Source organism: Oncorhynchus gorbuscha, linkage group LG08, assembly GCF_021184085.1.
Source record: "Oncorhynchus gorbuscha isolate QuinsamMale2020 ecotype Even-year linkage group LG08, OgorEven_v1.0, whole genome shotgun sequence".
Lineage (NCBI taxonomy): Eukaryota > Metazoa > Chordata > Actinopteri > Salmoniformes > Salmonidae > Oncorhynchus > Oncorhynchus gorbuscha.
In genome coordinates this window covers 330,869-348,006 of record NC_060180.1, presented here as the reverse complement: position 1 = coordinate 348,006, position 17,138 = coordinate 330,869, and the positions used below count along the sequence as shown (strand labels likewise).

Below are 17,138 nucleotides of genomic sequence, written 5' to 3'. Positions count from 1 at the left end.
TTGACTTGCCCTGTTAGTTTTTTCGTACCAGCAGCTAACATCAGCTATGTGTACAGTGAATACACTAATGTTCATGTATATTCCATGGCATATCCACTCCCATTAAATCAGATGTTATTGGTCACATGTACACATATTTAACAGATGTTATTGGTCACATGTACACATATTTAACAGATGTTATTGGTCACATATTTAACAGATGTTATTGGTCACAATATTTAACAGATGTTATTGGTCACATGTACACATATTTAACAGATGTTATTGGTCACATATATACATAGATGTTATTGGTCACATGTCACATATTTAACAGATGTTATTGGTCACATATATACATATTTAACAGATGTTATTGGTCACATATACATATTTAACATGTTATTGGTCACATATTTAACAGATGTTATTGGTCACATATTTAACAGATGTTATTGGTCACATATATGTTTATCAGATGTTATTGGTCACATATATACATATTTAACATATGTTATTGGTCACATATATACATATTTAACAGATGTTATTGGTCACATATATACATATTTAACAGATGTTATTGGTCACATATACACATGTTTAGCAGAGGTTATTACGGGTGTTGTGAAAATGCTTGTATTTCTTGCTCCAACAGTGCGGTAATATCTAACAATCTCACAACAATACACACAAATCTAAAGGTAAAATAATGGAATTAAGAAATATATACATATTAGGACGAGCAGTGTCAGAGTGGCATTAACTAAAGGCAGTAGAATAGAATACAGTATATACATATGAGATGAGTAAAGCAGTAAACATTATTAAAAAGAGAATAGTGATCCATTATTAAAGTGGCCAGTGATGACAGGTCTATGTACAGTATATGGGGCAGCAGTCTCTAAGGTGCAGGGTTGAGTAACCAGTGATGACAGGTCTATGTACAGAGGGCAGCAGTCTCTAAGGTGCAGGGTTGAGTAACCCGTGATGACAGGTCTATGTACAGAGGGCAGCAGTCTCTAAGGTGCAGGGTTGAGTAACCCGTGATGACAGGTCTATGTACAGTATATGGGGCAGCAGTCTCTAAGGTGCAGGGTTGAGTAACCAGTGATGACAGGTCTATGTACAGTATATGGGGCAGCAGTCTCTAAGGTGTAGGGTTGAGTAACCAGTGATGACAGGTCTATGTACAGAGGGCAGCAGTCTCTAAGGTGCAGGGTTGAGTAACCAGTGATGACAGGTCTATGTACAGAGGGCAGCAGTCTCTAAGGTGTAGGGTTGAGTAACCAGTGATGACAGGTCTATGTACAGTATATGGGGCAGCTTAACAAGGCTGTTTAACAGTCTGGTTGAGTAACCAGGGGTAGTAAACGGGCTAGTGATGGCTGTTTAACAGTCTGGTTGAGTAACCAGGGGTAGTAAACGGGCTAGTGATGGCTGTTTAACAGTCTGGTTGAGTAACCAGGGGTAGTAAACGGGCTAGTGATGGCTGTTTAACAGTCTGGTTGAGTAACCAGGTAGTAAACGGCTAGTGATGGCTGTTTAACAGTCTGGTTGAGTAACCAGGTAGTAAACGGCTAGTGATGGCTGTTTAACAGTCTGGTTGAGTAACCAGGTAGTAAACGGCTAGTGATGGCTGTTTAACAGTCTGGTTGAGTAGCCAGGTAGTAAACGGCTAGTGATGCCTGTTTAACAGTCTGGTTGAGTAACCAGGTGGTAAACTGCTAGTGATGGCTGTTTAACAGTCTGGTTGAGTAACCGGGTGGTAAACGGCTAGTGATGGCTGTTTAACAGTCTGGTTGAGTAACCAGGTAGGAAACGGGCTAGTGATGGCTGTTTAACAGTCTGGTTGAGTAACCAGGTAGTAAACGGGCTAGTGATGGCTGTTTAACAGTCTGGTTGAGTAACCAGGTAGTAAACGGCTAGTGATGGCTGTTTAACAGTCTGGTTGAGTAACCAGGTAGGAAACGGGCTAGTGATGGCTGTTTAACAGTCTGGTTGAGTAACCAGGTAGTAAACGGGCTAGTGATGGCTGTTTAACAGTCTGGTTGAGTAACCAGGTAGTAAACGGCTAGTGATGGCTGTTTAACAGTCTGGTTGAGTAGCCGGGTGGAAGCCGTATGTACATCTATGCGAACGTCTACCAGTCTAAATATATCCATGTCAGCCTTCGGTGCAGCTTGGTTTGTGGTCCTACAGTATGTTAGCTCACAATCTCAAAGCTTTTTAGTTCCCCCCCCCCCCTGTTGAACCACTGATCGACAGTATGTCCAACAGGCAGCACACAGACCCTGGTACATGAGGACTACATTAAACACAGGCACTTTGTTGTGTTGAGAAATCCAATACAGTGACACGTTTTCCAAGCCACAACTCTCTCTCTACCCGACCAGCACGCTAGATGAATTGTACATGAGCCAGTCCAGACTGGACCCAAAAGAATCGAGAGAGAGAGAGGTGCAAAACCTGTGAATTGTACATGAGCCAGTCCAGACTGGACCCAAAAGAATCGAGAGAGAGAGAGGTGCAAAACCTGTGAATTGTACATAAGCCAGTCCAGACTGGACCCAAAAGAAGAGAGAGAGAGAGAGAGAGAGGTGCAAAACCTGTGAATTGTCATGATTCTACAGGACACAGGTTCATATATGTTCATGCCCCTGAACAGGCAGTTAACCCACTGTTCCTAGACCAGTTAACCCACTGTTCCTAGACCAGTTAACCCACTGTTCCTAGACCAGTTAACCCACTGTTCCTAGACCAGTTAACCCACTGTTCCTAGACCAGTTAACCCACTGTTCCTAGACCAGTTAACCCACTGTTCCTAGACCAGTTAACCCACTGTTCCTAGACCAGTTAACCCACTGTTCCTAGACCAGTTAACCCACTGTTCCTAGACCAGTTAACCCACTGTTCCTAGACCAGTTAACCCACTGTTCCTAGACCAGTTAACCCACTGTTCCTAGACCAGTTAACCCACTGTTCCTAGACCAGTTAACCCACTGTTCCTAGACCAGTTAACCCACTGTTCCTAGACCAGTTAACCCACTGTTCCTAGACCAGTTAACCCCACTGTTCCTAGACCAGTTAACCCACTGTTCCTAGACCAGTTAACCCACTGTTCCTAGACCAGTTAACCCACTGTTCCTAGACCAGTTAACCCACTGTTCCTAGACCAGTTAACCCACTGTTCCTAGACCAGTTAACCCACTGTTCCTAGACCAGTTAACCCACTGTTCCTAGACCAGTTAACCCACTGTTCCTAGACCAGTTAACCCACTGTTCCTAGACCAGTTAACCCACTGTTCCTAGACCAGTTAACCCACTGTTCCTAGATACAGTTAACCCACTGTTCCTAGACCAGTTAACCCACTGTTCCTAGACCAGTTAACCCACTGTTCCCAGACCAGTTAACCCACTGTTCCTAGACCAGTTAACCCACTGAGAGGAGGGATACAGAGAGGAGGAGGAGGGATACAGAGAGGGGATACAGAGAGGAGGGATACAGAGAGAATACAGAGAGGAGGGATACAGAGAGGGGAGGAATACAGAGAGGATGAATACAGAGAGGAGGGATACAGAGAGGAGGGATACAGAGAGGAGGGATACAGAGAGGTGGAATACAGAGAGGAGGAATACAGAGAGGAGGGATACAGAGAGGAGGGATACAGAGAGGAGGGATACAGAGAGGAGGGATACAGAGAGGAGGGATACAGAGAGGAGGAATACAGAGGGCAATAAAGGAGGAGGAGAGGAGGAGGAGGAATACAGAGAGCAATAAAGGAGGAGGAGAGGAGGGATACAGAGAGGAGGAATAAAGAGAGGAGGAATACAGAGGGCAATAAAGGAGGAGGAGAGGAGGAGGAGGAATACAGAGAGCAATAAAGGAGGAGGAGAGGAGGGATACAGAGAGGAGGAATACAGAGAGGAGGGATACAGAGAGGAGGGATACAGAGAGGAGGAATACAGAGAGGAGGGATACAGAGAGGAGGAATACAGAGAGGAGGGATACAGAGAGGAGGAATACAGAGGGCAATAAAGGAGGAGGAGAGGAGGGATGTGAGCTGCACACTAATGACTGTATCTTTATCGATTTAACCCTTATTTTACCAGGTCAGTTGACTGAGAACACGTTCTCTTTTACAGCAACGACCTGGGGAATAGTGACAGGGGAGAGGAGGGGGGATGAATGAGCCAATTGTGAACTGGGGCGGCAGGTAGCCTAGTGGTTAGTGTAGGGACGGCAGGTAGCCTAGTGGTTAGAGTGTAGGGACGGCAGGTAGCCTAGTGGTTAGAGTGTAGGGACGGCAGGTAGCCTAGTGGTTAGAGTGTAGGGACGGCAGGTAGCCTAGTGGTTAGAGTGTAGGGACGGCAGGTAGCCTAGTGGTTAGAGTGTAGGGACGGCAGGGTAGCCTAGTGGTTAGAGTGGAGGGACGGCAGGTAGCCTAGTGGTTAGAGTGTAGGGACGGCAGGTAGCCTAGTGGTTAGAGTGTAGGGACGGCAGGTAGCCTAGTGGTTAGAGTGTAGGGATGGCAGGTAGCCTAGTGGTTAGAGTGTAGGGACGGCAGGTAGCCTAGTGGTTAGAGTGTAGGGACGGCAGGTAGCCTAGTGGTTAGAGTGTAGGGACGGCAGGTAGCCTAGTGGTTAGAGTGTAGGGGCGGCAGGGTAGCCTAGTGGTTAGAGTGTAGGGGCGGCAGGTAGCCTAGTGGTTAGAGTGTAGGGACGGCAGGTAGCCTAGTGGTTAGAGTGTAGAGGCGGCAGGTAGCCTAGTGGTTAGTGTAGGGACGGCAGGTAGCCTAGTGGTTAGTGTAGGGACGGCAGGTAGCCTAGTGGTTAGAGCGTTGGGCCAGTAACGGAAAGGTAGCTAGATCGAATCTCAGAGCTGACAAAGTACAAATCTGGCAGAATGACAGCTCTGAGATTCGATCTGTCATTCTGCCCCTGAACAAGGCAGTTTAACCCACTGTTCCCCGATAAGCCGTCATTGTACATAGGAATTTGTTCTTAACAGACTTACCTAGTTGAATACATAAATAAAATGATAAGGTGATGGTTTGAGGACAAGATTGGGAATTGGCACCCTATCTTGTGTGCTACTTTTGGCCAGAGCCCTTGGAGCTAGGGAATAGGGTCCTGGTCCTGGTCTAAAGTAGTGCACTATATAGGGAATAGGGTGTCATTTGGGACACAGACACCCTGGATACCTAGTCTAACACCTCTGAACACAATGTTAGCTGGTCTAAAACCTCTGAACACACTGCTAGCTGGTCTAAAACCTCTGAACACACTGCTAGCTAGTCTAACACCTCTGAACACAATGTTAGCTAGTCTAAAACCTCTGAACACACTGCTAGCTAGTCTAACACCTCTGAACACAATGTTAGCTGGTCTAAAACCTCTGAACACACTGCTAGCTAGTCTAACACCTCTGAACACACTGCTAGCTAGTCTAAAACCTCTGAACACACTGCTAGCTAGTCTAAAACCTCTGAACACACTGCTAGCTAGTCTAAAACCTCTGAACACACTTTTAGCTGGTCTAAAACCTCTGAACACACTGCTAGCAAGTCTAAAACCTCTGAACACAATGCTAGCTAGTCTACCACCTCTGAACACACTGTTAGCTAGTCTAAAACCTCTGAACACACTGCTAGCTAGTCTAAAACCTCTGAACACACTGCTAGCTAGTCTAAAACCTCTGAACACACTGCTAGCTAGTCTAACACCTCTGAACACACTGCTAGCTAGTCTAAAACCTCTGAACACACTGCTAGCTAGTCTAAAACCTCTGAACACACTGCTAGCTAGTCTAAAACCTCTGAACACACTTTTAGCTGGTCTAAAACCTCTGAACACACTGCTAGCAAGTCTAAAACCTCTGAACACACTGCTAGCTAGTCTAACACCTCTGAACACACTGCTAGCTAGTCTAAAACCTCTGAACACACTGCTAGCTAGTCTAAAACCTCTGAACACACTGCTAGCTAGTCTAAAACCTCTGAACACACTGCTAGCTGGTCTAAAACCTCTGAACACACTGCTAGCAAGTCTAAAACCTCCAGCTATTCAAACATTTAACACTGCTTTTAGCTGGTCTAAACCTCTGAACACACTGCTAGCTAGTCTAAAACCTCTGAACATTTAATGCTAGCTAGTCTACTGTACCTCTAAAACACACTCTTAGCTAGTCTAAAACACTGACTAGCAGTTAAAATACTGCTGAACACACTAGCTAGTCTAAAAACCTCTGAACACACTGCTAGCTAGTCTAAAACCTCTGAACACACTGCTAGCTAGTCTAAAACCTCTGAACACACTGCTAAGTCTAAAACCTCTGAACTGCTAGCTAGTCTGAACACACTTTTACCTCTGAACACACTGCTAGCAAGTCTAAAACCTCTGAACACACTGCTAGCTAGTCTAAAACCTCTGAACACACTGTTAGCTAGTCTAAAACCTCTGAACACACTGCTAGCTAGTCTAAAACAGACCTCTGAACACACTGTTAGCTAGTCTAAAACCTCTGAACACACTGCTAGCTAGTCTAAAACCTCTGAACACACTGCTAGCTAGTCTAAAACCTCTGAACACACTGCTAGCTAGTCTAACACCTCTGAACACACTGCTAGCTAGTCTAAAACCTCTGAACACACTTAACTAGTCTAAAACCTCTGAACACACAGCTAGTCACAAATATCAGGTTGGCAGCATTTAATACTGCTGTACTGTACTGTACCAACTAAAACTACACATCTAAAACCACACAAATACAGGGTCAGGCTAGCTGATACAGCATTTAATGAGCATGTCTCCCTAAAATCCTCTCTAGGATACAAGGTTCTGACTCATTTTATATGTTACCACTACTACACATCTACTTCATATCACCCTGAACATTTAATACTGCTGTACTGTACTGTACCAACTAAAACTACACATCTAAAACACACACATACAAAACACCCTGACAGCATTTAATACTGCTGTACTGTACTGTACCAACTAAAACTACACATCTAAACTACAGACACAAATATCACCCTGACAGCATTTAATACTGCTGTACTGTACTGTACCAACTAAAACTACACATCTAAACTACACACACAAATGACAGCAGAGAGAGAAAATATCACTGACCTAAACATGTCTCCCTGGGATCCTGTCAGGAACCATTTTATAACATACTCCAGGCACCAGCATGCTTCTCTTGGTTTAGGTGAGAAGAGAGAGAGGGGTGTGTTGTGTCTGTCACAACCTAAACCTCCCAGGCACCAGCATGCTTCTCATTTAAGAGAGAGGTGTGTTGTGTCTGTACCAACTAAAACTCCCAGGCACCAGCATGCTAAACTGAGGTGAGAAGAGAGAGGGTGTGTTGTGTCTGTCACAACCTAAACCTCCCAGGCACCAGCATGCTTCTCTTGCATATTAGGTGAGAAGAGAAAATCTAAACCTCCCAGGCACCAGCATGCTTCTCTTGGTGAGGTGAGAAGAAGAGGGGTGTGTTGTGTCTGTCACAACCTAAACCTCCCAGGCACCAGCATGCTTCTCTTGGTGAGGTGAGAATTTAAGAGGGTGTGTTGTGTCTGTCACAACCTAAACCTCCCAGGCACCAGCATGCTTCTCTTGGTGAGGTGAGAAGAGAGAGAGGTGTGTTGTGTCTGTCACAACCTAAACCTCCCAGGCACCAGCATGCTTCTCTTGGTGAGGTGAGAGAGAGAGGGGTGTGTTGTGTCTGTCACAACCTAAACCTCCCAGGCACCAGCATGCTTCTCTTGGATTAGGTGAGAAGAGAGAGAGGGGTGTGTTGTGTCTGTCACAACCTAAACGTCCCAGGCACCAGCATGCTTCTCTTGGTTTAGGTGAGAAGAGAGAGAGGTGTGTTGTGTCTGTCACAACCTAAACCTCCCAGGCACCAGCATGCTTCTCTTGGTGAGGTGAGAAGAGAGAGAGGTGTGTTGTGTCTGTCACAACCTAAACCTCCCAGGCACCAGCATGCTTCTCTTGGTGAGGTGAGAAGAGAGAGGGGTGTGTTGTGTCTGTCACAACCTAAACCTCCCAGGCACCAGCATGCTTCTCTTGGTGAGGTGAGAAGAGAGAGAGGGGTGTGTTGTGTCTGTCACAACCTAAACCTCCCAGGCACCAGCATGCTTCTCTTGGTGAGGTGAGAAGAGAGAGAGGGGTGTGTTGTGTCTGTCACAACCTAAACCTCCCAGGCACCAGCATGCTTCTCTTGGTGAGGTGAGAAGAGAGAGAGGTGTGTTGTGTCTGTCACAACCTAAACCTCCCAGGCACCAGCATGCTTCTCTTGGTGAGGTGAGAAGAGAGAGAGGTGTGTTGTGTCTGTCACAACCTAAACCTCCCAGGCACCAGCATGCTTCTCTTGGTGAGGTGAGAAGAGAGAGAGAGGTGTGTTGTGTCTGTCACAACCTAAACGTCCCAGGCACCAGCATGCTTCTCTTGGTTTAGGTGAGAAGAGAGAGAGGTGTGTTGTGTCTGTCACAACCTAAACCTCCCAGGCACCAGGATGCTTCTCTTGGTGAGGTGAGAAGAGAGAGAGGGGTGTGTTGTGTCTGTCACAACCTAAACCTCCCAGGCACCAGCATGCTTCTCTTGGTGAGGTGAGAAGAGAGAGAGGTGGGTTCGTTTCTGTCACAACCTAAATGTCCCACCTCTCTATCTTCTCTTGGTGAGGTGAGAAGAGAGAGAGGGGTGTGTTGTGTCTGTCACAACCTAAACCTCCCAGGCACCAGGATGCTTCTCTTGGTGAGGTGAGAAGAGAGAGAGGGGTGTGTTGTGTCTGTCACAACCTAAACCTCCCAGGCACCAGCATGCTTCTCTTGGTGAGGTGAGAAGAGAGAGAGGGGTGTGTTTTGTTGGTCATTATAGTTGAACTATGAATACAAACCTTAATCCCAGTTTGACTTATTCTCAAAGCCATAACCCTGTTCTACACTCTTAGAAAAAAAGGGGTCTTTGTCTGTCCCCGTATGAGAACCCTTTTGGGTTCCTGGTAGAACCCTTTTGGGTTCCTGGTAGAACCCTTTTGGGTTCCAGGTAGAACCCTCTGTAGAAAGAGTTCTACATGGAACCCAAAAGGTTAGAACTCTTTCTACAGAGGGTTCCACCTCATGGCTTGGTTTTTGCTCTGTCAAGCACTGTCAACTGTGGGACCTTATATAGACAGGTAAGTACCTTTCCAAATCTTGTCCAAATCAATTGAATTGACCACAGGTGAACTCCAATCAAGTTGTAGAAACATCTCAAGGATGATCAATGGAAACAGGATGCACCTGAGCTCAATTTTGAGTCTCGTAGCAAAGGGTCTGAATACTTCTGTAAATAAGGTATTTCTGTTTCTAAAAACCTGTTTTTGCTTTGTCATTATGGGATGTTGTGTTTATATGGCTGAGGATTATTTTTAATGTAATCCATTTTAGAATACGGCTGTAAAGTAACAATGTTATAGGGGTGACTAACTACCCCACCACAGAGACCACAGAGTTGTTCTGTATTAAGGGTGACTAACTACCCCACCACAGAGTTGTTCTGTAATAAGGGTGACTAACTACCCCACCACAGAGACCACAGAGTTGTTCTGTAATAAGGGTGACTAACTACCCCACCACAGAGACCACAGAGTGGTTCTGTATTAAGGGTGACTAACTACCCCACCACAGAGTGGTTCTGTATTAAGGGTGACTAACTACCCCACCACAGAGACCACAGAGTGGTTCTGTAATAAGGGTGACTAACTACCCCACCACATAGTTGTTCTGTAATAAGGGTGACTAACTACCCCACCACAGAGACCACAGAGTGGTTCTGTATTAAGGGTGACTAACTACCCCACCACAGAGTTGTTCTGTATTAAGGGTGACTAACTACCCCACCACAGAGACCACAGAGTTGTTTTGTATTTAACTACCCCACCACAGAGTTGTTCTGTATTAAGGGTGACTAACTACCCCACCACAGAGACTACAGAGTTGTTCTGTATTAAGGGTGACTAACTACCCCACCACAGAGTGGTTCTACAGAGTTGTTACCCCACCACAGAGTTGTGTTAAGGGTGACTAACTACCCCACCACCACAGAGTTGTTCTGTAATAAGGGTGACTAACTACCCCACCACAGAGTTGTTCTGTAATAAGGGTGACTAACTACCCCACCACAGAGTTGTTCTGTAATAAGGGTGACTAACTACCCCACCACAGAGTTGTTCTGTGATAAGAGTGACTAACTACCCCACCACAGAGTTGTTCTGTATTAAGGGTGACTAACTACCCCACCACAGAGACCACAGAGTTGTTCTGTATTAAGGGTGACTAACTACCCCACCACAGAGACCACAGAGTTGTTCTGTATTAAGGGTGACTAACTACCCCACCACAGAGACCACAGAGTTGTTCTGTATTAAGGGTGACTAACTACCCCACCACAGAGACTACAGAGTTGTTTTGTATTAAGGGTGACTAACTACCCCACCACAGAGTTGTTCTGTATTAAGGGTGACTAACTACCCCACCACAGAGACCACAGAGTTGTTCTGTATTAAGGGTGACTAACTACCCCACCACAGAGACTACAGAGTTGTTTTGTATTAAGGGTGACTAACTACCCCACCACAGAGTTGTTCTGTAATAAGGGTGACTAACTACCCCACCACAGAGTTGTTCTGTAATAAGGGTGACTAACTACCCCACCACAGAGTTGTTCTGTAATAAGGGTGACTAACTACCCCACCACAGAGACCACAGAGTTGTTCTGTATTAAGGGTGACTAACTACCCCACCACAGAGACTACAGAGTTGTTTTGTATTAAGGGTGACTAACTACCCCACCACAGAGACTACAGAGTTGTTCTGTATTAAGGGTGACTAACTACCCCACCACAGAGTGGTTCTGTATTAAGGGTGACTAACTACCCCACCACAGAGACCACAGAGTTGTTCTGTAATAAGGGTGACTAACTACCCCACCACAGAGACCACAGAGTTGTTCTGTATTAAGGGTGACTAACTACCCCACCACAGAGTTGTTCTGTATTAAGGGTGACTAACTACCCCAACTATCTGAACACATGACGACAACAACAAGATCAATGTATTAAGATGGACGTGACACTGATGTGACATGATGGACGTGACACTGATGTGACATGATGGACGTGACACCCCCTCAACTGTCTCTACACACATGAAGAACTACAGTATATTTCAACTGTCTCTATACACATGAACGTACCCAGAACAACTACAATGTTTCAACCATCTCTACACACATGAACATACCCAGAACAACTACAGTATGTTTCAACCGTCTCTATACACATGAACGTACCCAGAACAACTACAATGTTTCAACCATCTCTACACACATGAACATACCCAGAACAACTACAGTATGTTTCAACCGTCTCTATACACATGAACATACCCAGAACAACTACAATATGTTTCAACCATCTCTACACACATGAACATACCCAGAACAACTACAATATGTTTCCACCATCTCTACACACATGAACATACCCAGAACAACTACAATATGTTTCAACCATCTCTACACACATGAACATACCCAGAACAACTACAATATGTTTCAACCATCTCTACACACATGAACATACCCAGAACAACTACAGTATGTTTCAACCATCTCTACACACATGAACATACCCAGAACAACTACAATATGTTTCAACCATCTCTACACACATGAACATACCCAGAACAACTACAGTATGTTTCAACCATCTCTACACACATGAACATACCCAGAACAACTACAGTATGTTTCAACCGTCTCTACACACATGAACATACCCAGAACAACTACAGTATGTTTCAACTGTCTCTACACACATGAACATACCCAGAACAACTACAATATGTTTCCACCATCTCTACACACATGAACATACCCAGAACAACTACAATATGTTTCCACCATCTCTACACACATGAACATACCCAGAACAACTACAATATGTTTCAACCATCTCTACACACATGAACATACCCAGAACAACTACAGTATGTTTCAACCATCTCTACACACATGAACATACCCAGAACAACTACAGTATGTTTCAACCGTCTCTACACACATGAACATACCCAGAACAACTACAGTATGTTTCAACTGTCTCTACACACATGAACGTACCCAGAACAACTACAATATGTTTCCACCATCTCTACACACATGAACATACCCAGAACAACTACAATATGTACATCCTTAACACACTATAAGTCACCATCCAGGACCTATATAAAATGCTGTGTCATGCTATAAGTCACCATCCAGGACCTATATAAAATGCTGTGTCATTCTATCAAACTCCGGAAAGACCAAGTCTGGGTCCAAAAGGCCCCTTAACAGCTTCTACCCCGAAGCCATCAGACTGCTGAACAATTAATCAAACTGTGCCCCCTGAAACCATCAGACTGCTGAACAATTCATCATTAATCAAACGCTGTGTCCCCTGAAGCCATCAGACTGCTGAACAATTAATCAAACGCCCCCCTGAAGCCATCAGACTGCTGAACAATTAATCAAACACCCCCTGAAGCCATCAGACTGCTGAACAATTAATCAAACCCCCCCCCCTGAAGCCATCAGACTGCTGAACAATTAATCAAACGCCCCCCCCTGAAGCCATCAGACTGCTGAACAATTAATCAAACACCCCCTGAAGCCATCAGACTGCTGAACAATTAATCAAACGCCCCCCCCTGAAGCCATCAGACTGCTGAACAATTAATCAAACGCCCCCTGAAGCCATCAGACTGCTGAACAATTAATCAAACACCCCCCTGAAGCCATCAGACTGCTGAACAATTAATCAAACGCCCCCCTGAAGCCATCAGACTGCTGAGCAATTAATCAAACACACCCCTGAAGCCATCAGACTGCTGAACAATTAATCAAATGCCCCCCCCCCTGAAGCCATCAGACTGCTGAACAATTAATCAAACACCCCCTGAAGCCATCAGACTGCTGAACAATTAATCAAACGCCCCCCCCCCTGAAGCCATCAGACTGCTGAACAATTAATCAAACGCCCCCCCTGAAGCCATCAGACTGCTGAGCAATTAATCAAACCCCCCCCCTGAAGCCATCAGACTGCTGAACAATTAATCAAACGCCCCCCCCTGAAGCCATCAGACTGCTGAGCAATTAATAAAACCCCCCCCCCCCTGAAGCCATCAGACTGCTGAACAATTAATCAAACGAAGCCATCCCCCCCTGAAGCCATCAGACTGCTGAGCAATTAATCAACCCCCCCCCCTGAAGCCATCAGACTGCTGAGCAATTAATCAAACTCCCCTGCCGAAGCCATCAGACTGCTGAGCAATTAATCAAACTCCACCCCTGAAGCCATCAGACTGCTGAGCAATTAATCAAACGCCCCCCCCGAAGCCGTCAGACTACTGAACAATTAATCAAACGCCCCCCTGAAGCCATCAGACTGCTGAGCAATTAATCAAACGCCCCCCCCCCTGAAGCCATCAGACTGCTGAGCAATTAATCAAATGAAGCCGTCAGACTGCTGAACAATTAATCAAACCCCCCCCCTGAAGCCATCAGACTGCTGAACAATTAATCAAACGCCCCTGAAGCCATCAGACTGCTGAGCAATTAATCAAACCCCCGAAGCCGTCAGACTGCTGAACAATTAATCAAACCCCCCCCCCCTGAAGCCATCAGACTGCTGAACAATTAATCAAACTCCCCCGAAGCCATCAGACTGCTGAACAATTAATCAAACGCCCCCTGAAGCCATCAGACTGCTGAGCAATTAATCACAGTCACTCCCCGATACCTTTCAGACTGCTGAACAATTAATCAAAGGCTGAAGTTGAACATCAGACTGCTTTCAATTAATCAATTTGACCCCAAGCCATCAGACTGCTGAACAATTAATCAAATACCGTCAGACTGCTGAACAAGGCATTTTTATCAGACTGCTGAACAATTAATCAAATGTTTCCCTTTAGTTTATCAGACTGCTGAACAATTAATCAAACGCCCCCCTGCTACTCGCTGTTTATTATCTTTGCACAGTCACTCCACCATACCTTTCATTTCACCTTTTATTTAACCAGGTAGGCTAGTTGAACAACTACAGTGCGTTTTCAACTGTACCTACATGTACAAATGACCTCAAATAACTTGTACTCCTGCACACTGACTCTGTACCGGTACCCCCTGTATATAGACTCGTTATTGTTATTTTATCGTGTTGATTTTTTTATAAATGTTTAACTTTAGTTTATATAGTAACTGTTTTCTTAATTCTTCTTGAACTGTTAACTGTTGGTTAAGGGCTTGTAACTAAGCATTTCACTGTAAATTCGACATTTGACAAATAAAGTTTGATTTGAACATACAAATTGCAGGCAGTTTTGGATCTTGCACCTGTCAAAATAATTACATAATCTCTGTCTGGCAGAGACTGGAGCGACCCGACCATCATCTCTGTCTGGCAGAGACTGGAGCGACCCGACCATCATCTCTGTCTGGCAGAGACTGGAGCGACCCGACCATCATCTCTGTCTGGCAGAGACTGGAGCGACCCGACCATAATCTCTGTCTGGCAGAGACTGGTGCGACCCGACCAACATCTCTGGCTGCCAGAGACTGGAGCGACCCGACCATCATCTCTGTCTGGCAGAGACTGGAGCGACCCGACCATCATCTCTGGCTGGCAGAGACTGGAGCGACCCGACCATCATCTCTGTCTGGCAGAGACTGGAGCGACCCGACCATCATCTCTGGCTGGCAGAGACTGGAGCGACCCGACCATCATCTCTGTCTGGCAGAGACTGGAGTGACCCGACCATCATCTCTGTCTGGCAGAGACTGGAGTGACCCGACCATCATCTCTGTCTGCCAGAGACTGGAGCGACCCGACCAACATCTCTGTCTGGCAGAGACTGGAGAGACCCGACCAACATCTCTGGCTGGCAGAGACTGGAGAGACCCGACCAACATCTCTGACTGGCAGAGACTGGAGAGACCCGACCAACATCTCTGGCTGGCAGAGACTGGAGCGACCCGACCAAGCTGTCTGGACCCATATTGTTTTACATAGAGAGAGAGAGAGAGAGATGCTGCGGCAGCTTCCACTAACAGAAAGGTTTAACACACAACAAGGCCCACATGCATCCTCATTACCATTATACTGAAGAACAAAAAGCTATCTGACAGACACACATCACAGTCACAGATACACATCACAGTCACAGATACACATCACAGTCACAGTTAAACATCACAGTCACAGATACACATCACAGTCACAGATACACATCACAGTCACAGATACACATCACAGTCACAGTTAAACATCACAGTCACAGATACACGCAAACAGTCACAGATACACATCACAGTCACAGTTAAACATCACAGTCACAGATACACGCAAACAGTCACAGATACACAGCACAGTCACAGATACACAGCTCAGTCACAAATACACATCACACCTACAGATAGCAGAAGTTATGCATCAGCTCCACCCTGCAGCATTCTCTGCCATACCTCTACCTCTCTCTCTCTACCTCTCTCCAACAGGAACTCAAACAAGCGTATGATTAGAGTTAGACCAACCTTAAAACCATGATCCAGTTTGTGACGGGAACGCTGTCTGTCTGTCTGCTCCCTTGCCTGCTTTAGCTGGGGAACTGTGCTAGAATCGCCATTTTCTGCTATGAGCTGTGGCACATTCTCCTAAAAGGAACACAGAACAGTCTTCTGCATGTCTATCTCTCTAGTGTCTCTACCGTACAGCCAGATCTGCTTCCCTGAGTCACAGCCCTCATCTCTCTCTCTCTCTCGCTCTCTCTGATAATGGAGTATAAAGATGGGAGGCTGCCTGCATGCAATCCCTGACTAACTAGCCTCCACATACAGCAGCACCCACAATCCCTGAAATAACACAGGCAGAGAGAGGATAATGATTCATCACAAAAAGGGAGGAGGCACAAAAGAGGAGAGAGGGAAAATCCAGTTGAGATGAAGGAAGAGCAGGATTGTGATGCTTACCGTGAACACACAGCCCTCCCTGGTGGAGAGAGGGAACCAGGCAGCCGGTAGGAGACAGGAAGCAGAGGAGGAGGAGGAGGAGGAGGAGGAGGAGGAGGCAGAGGAGGAGGAGGAGGAGAAGGAGGAGGCAGAGGAAGAGGAGGAGGAGAAGGAGGAGGCAGAGGAGGAGGAGGAGGAGGAGGAGGAGGCAGAGGAGGAGGAGGCAGAGGAGGATGCGCAGGTGTGTGTATGCTGCATGCCTAGCCAGTGATGCTCTGTGTTGTATGCTGTGTGCTGTGAGCTGTGTGCTGTGAGCTGTGAGCTGTGAGCTTGGCTCCCCTTCTGGGGGATGTGTTGAATGCCAGTCTCTGCCTGCCTCCATGCAGCCTCCGTCAGGCTCTTGCCCAGCACCAGACACCCCCCTGACCTCTGTCAGGCTCTAGCCCAGCTCCAGACACCCCCTGGCCTCCGTCAGGCTCTAGCCCAGCTCCAGACACCCCCTGGCCTCCATCAGGCTCTAGCCCAGCTCCAGACACCCCCCCTGAAGGCTCTAGCCCAGCTCCAGACACCCCCTGCAGGCTCTAGCCCAATTCCAGACACCCCCTGGCCTCCGTCAGGCTCTAGCCCTGCTCCAGACACCCCCTGGCAGGCTCTAGCCCAGCTCCAGACACCCCCTGGCCACTGCAGGCTCTATCCCAGCTCCAGACACCCCCCTGCAGGCTCTAGCACAGCTCCAGACACCCCATGGCCTCCATCAGGCTCTAGCCCAGCTCCAGACACCCCCTGGCCTCCGTCAGGCTCTAGCCCAGCTCCAGACACCCCCTGGCTCCGACAGGCTCTAGCCCAGCTCCAGACACCCGCCTGGCCTCCGTCAGGCTCTAGCCCAGCTCCAGACACCCCCCTGCAGGCTCTAGCCCAGCTCCTAACACCCCCTGGCCCCTGCAGGCTCTAGCCCAGCTCCAGACACCCCCTGGCCCCTGCAGAATCTAGCCCAGCTCCAGACACCCCCTTGTCCTCCGACAGGCTCTAGCACAGCTCCAGACACCCCCTGGCCCCTGCAGAATCTAGCCCAGCTCCAGACACCCCCTGGCCACTGCAGGCTCTAGCCCAGC

General features: G+C 46.8%; 1 protein-coding gene across 1 annotated transcript in view; it reads right to left on the bottom strand.

Moving 5' to 3' along the window:
• LOC124040710 (janus kinase and microtubule-interacting protein 3-like) overlaps positions 1-16,119 on the bottom strand; it is a 47,535-nt gene extending 31,416 nt beyond the window's left edge. The window contains exon 1 of the mRNA XM_046357785.1: positions 15,613-16,119. The gene's annotated coding sequence lies outside the window, so the exon portion shown is untranslated. The remainder of the gene's footprint in view (positions 1-15,612) is intronic.
• Between the last annotated feature and the right edge of the window lie 1,019 nt (positions 16,120-17,138).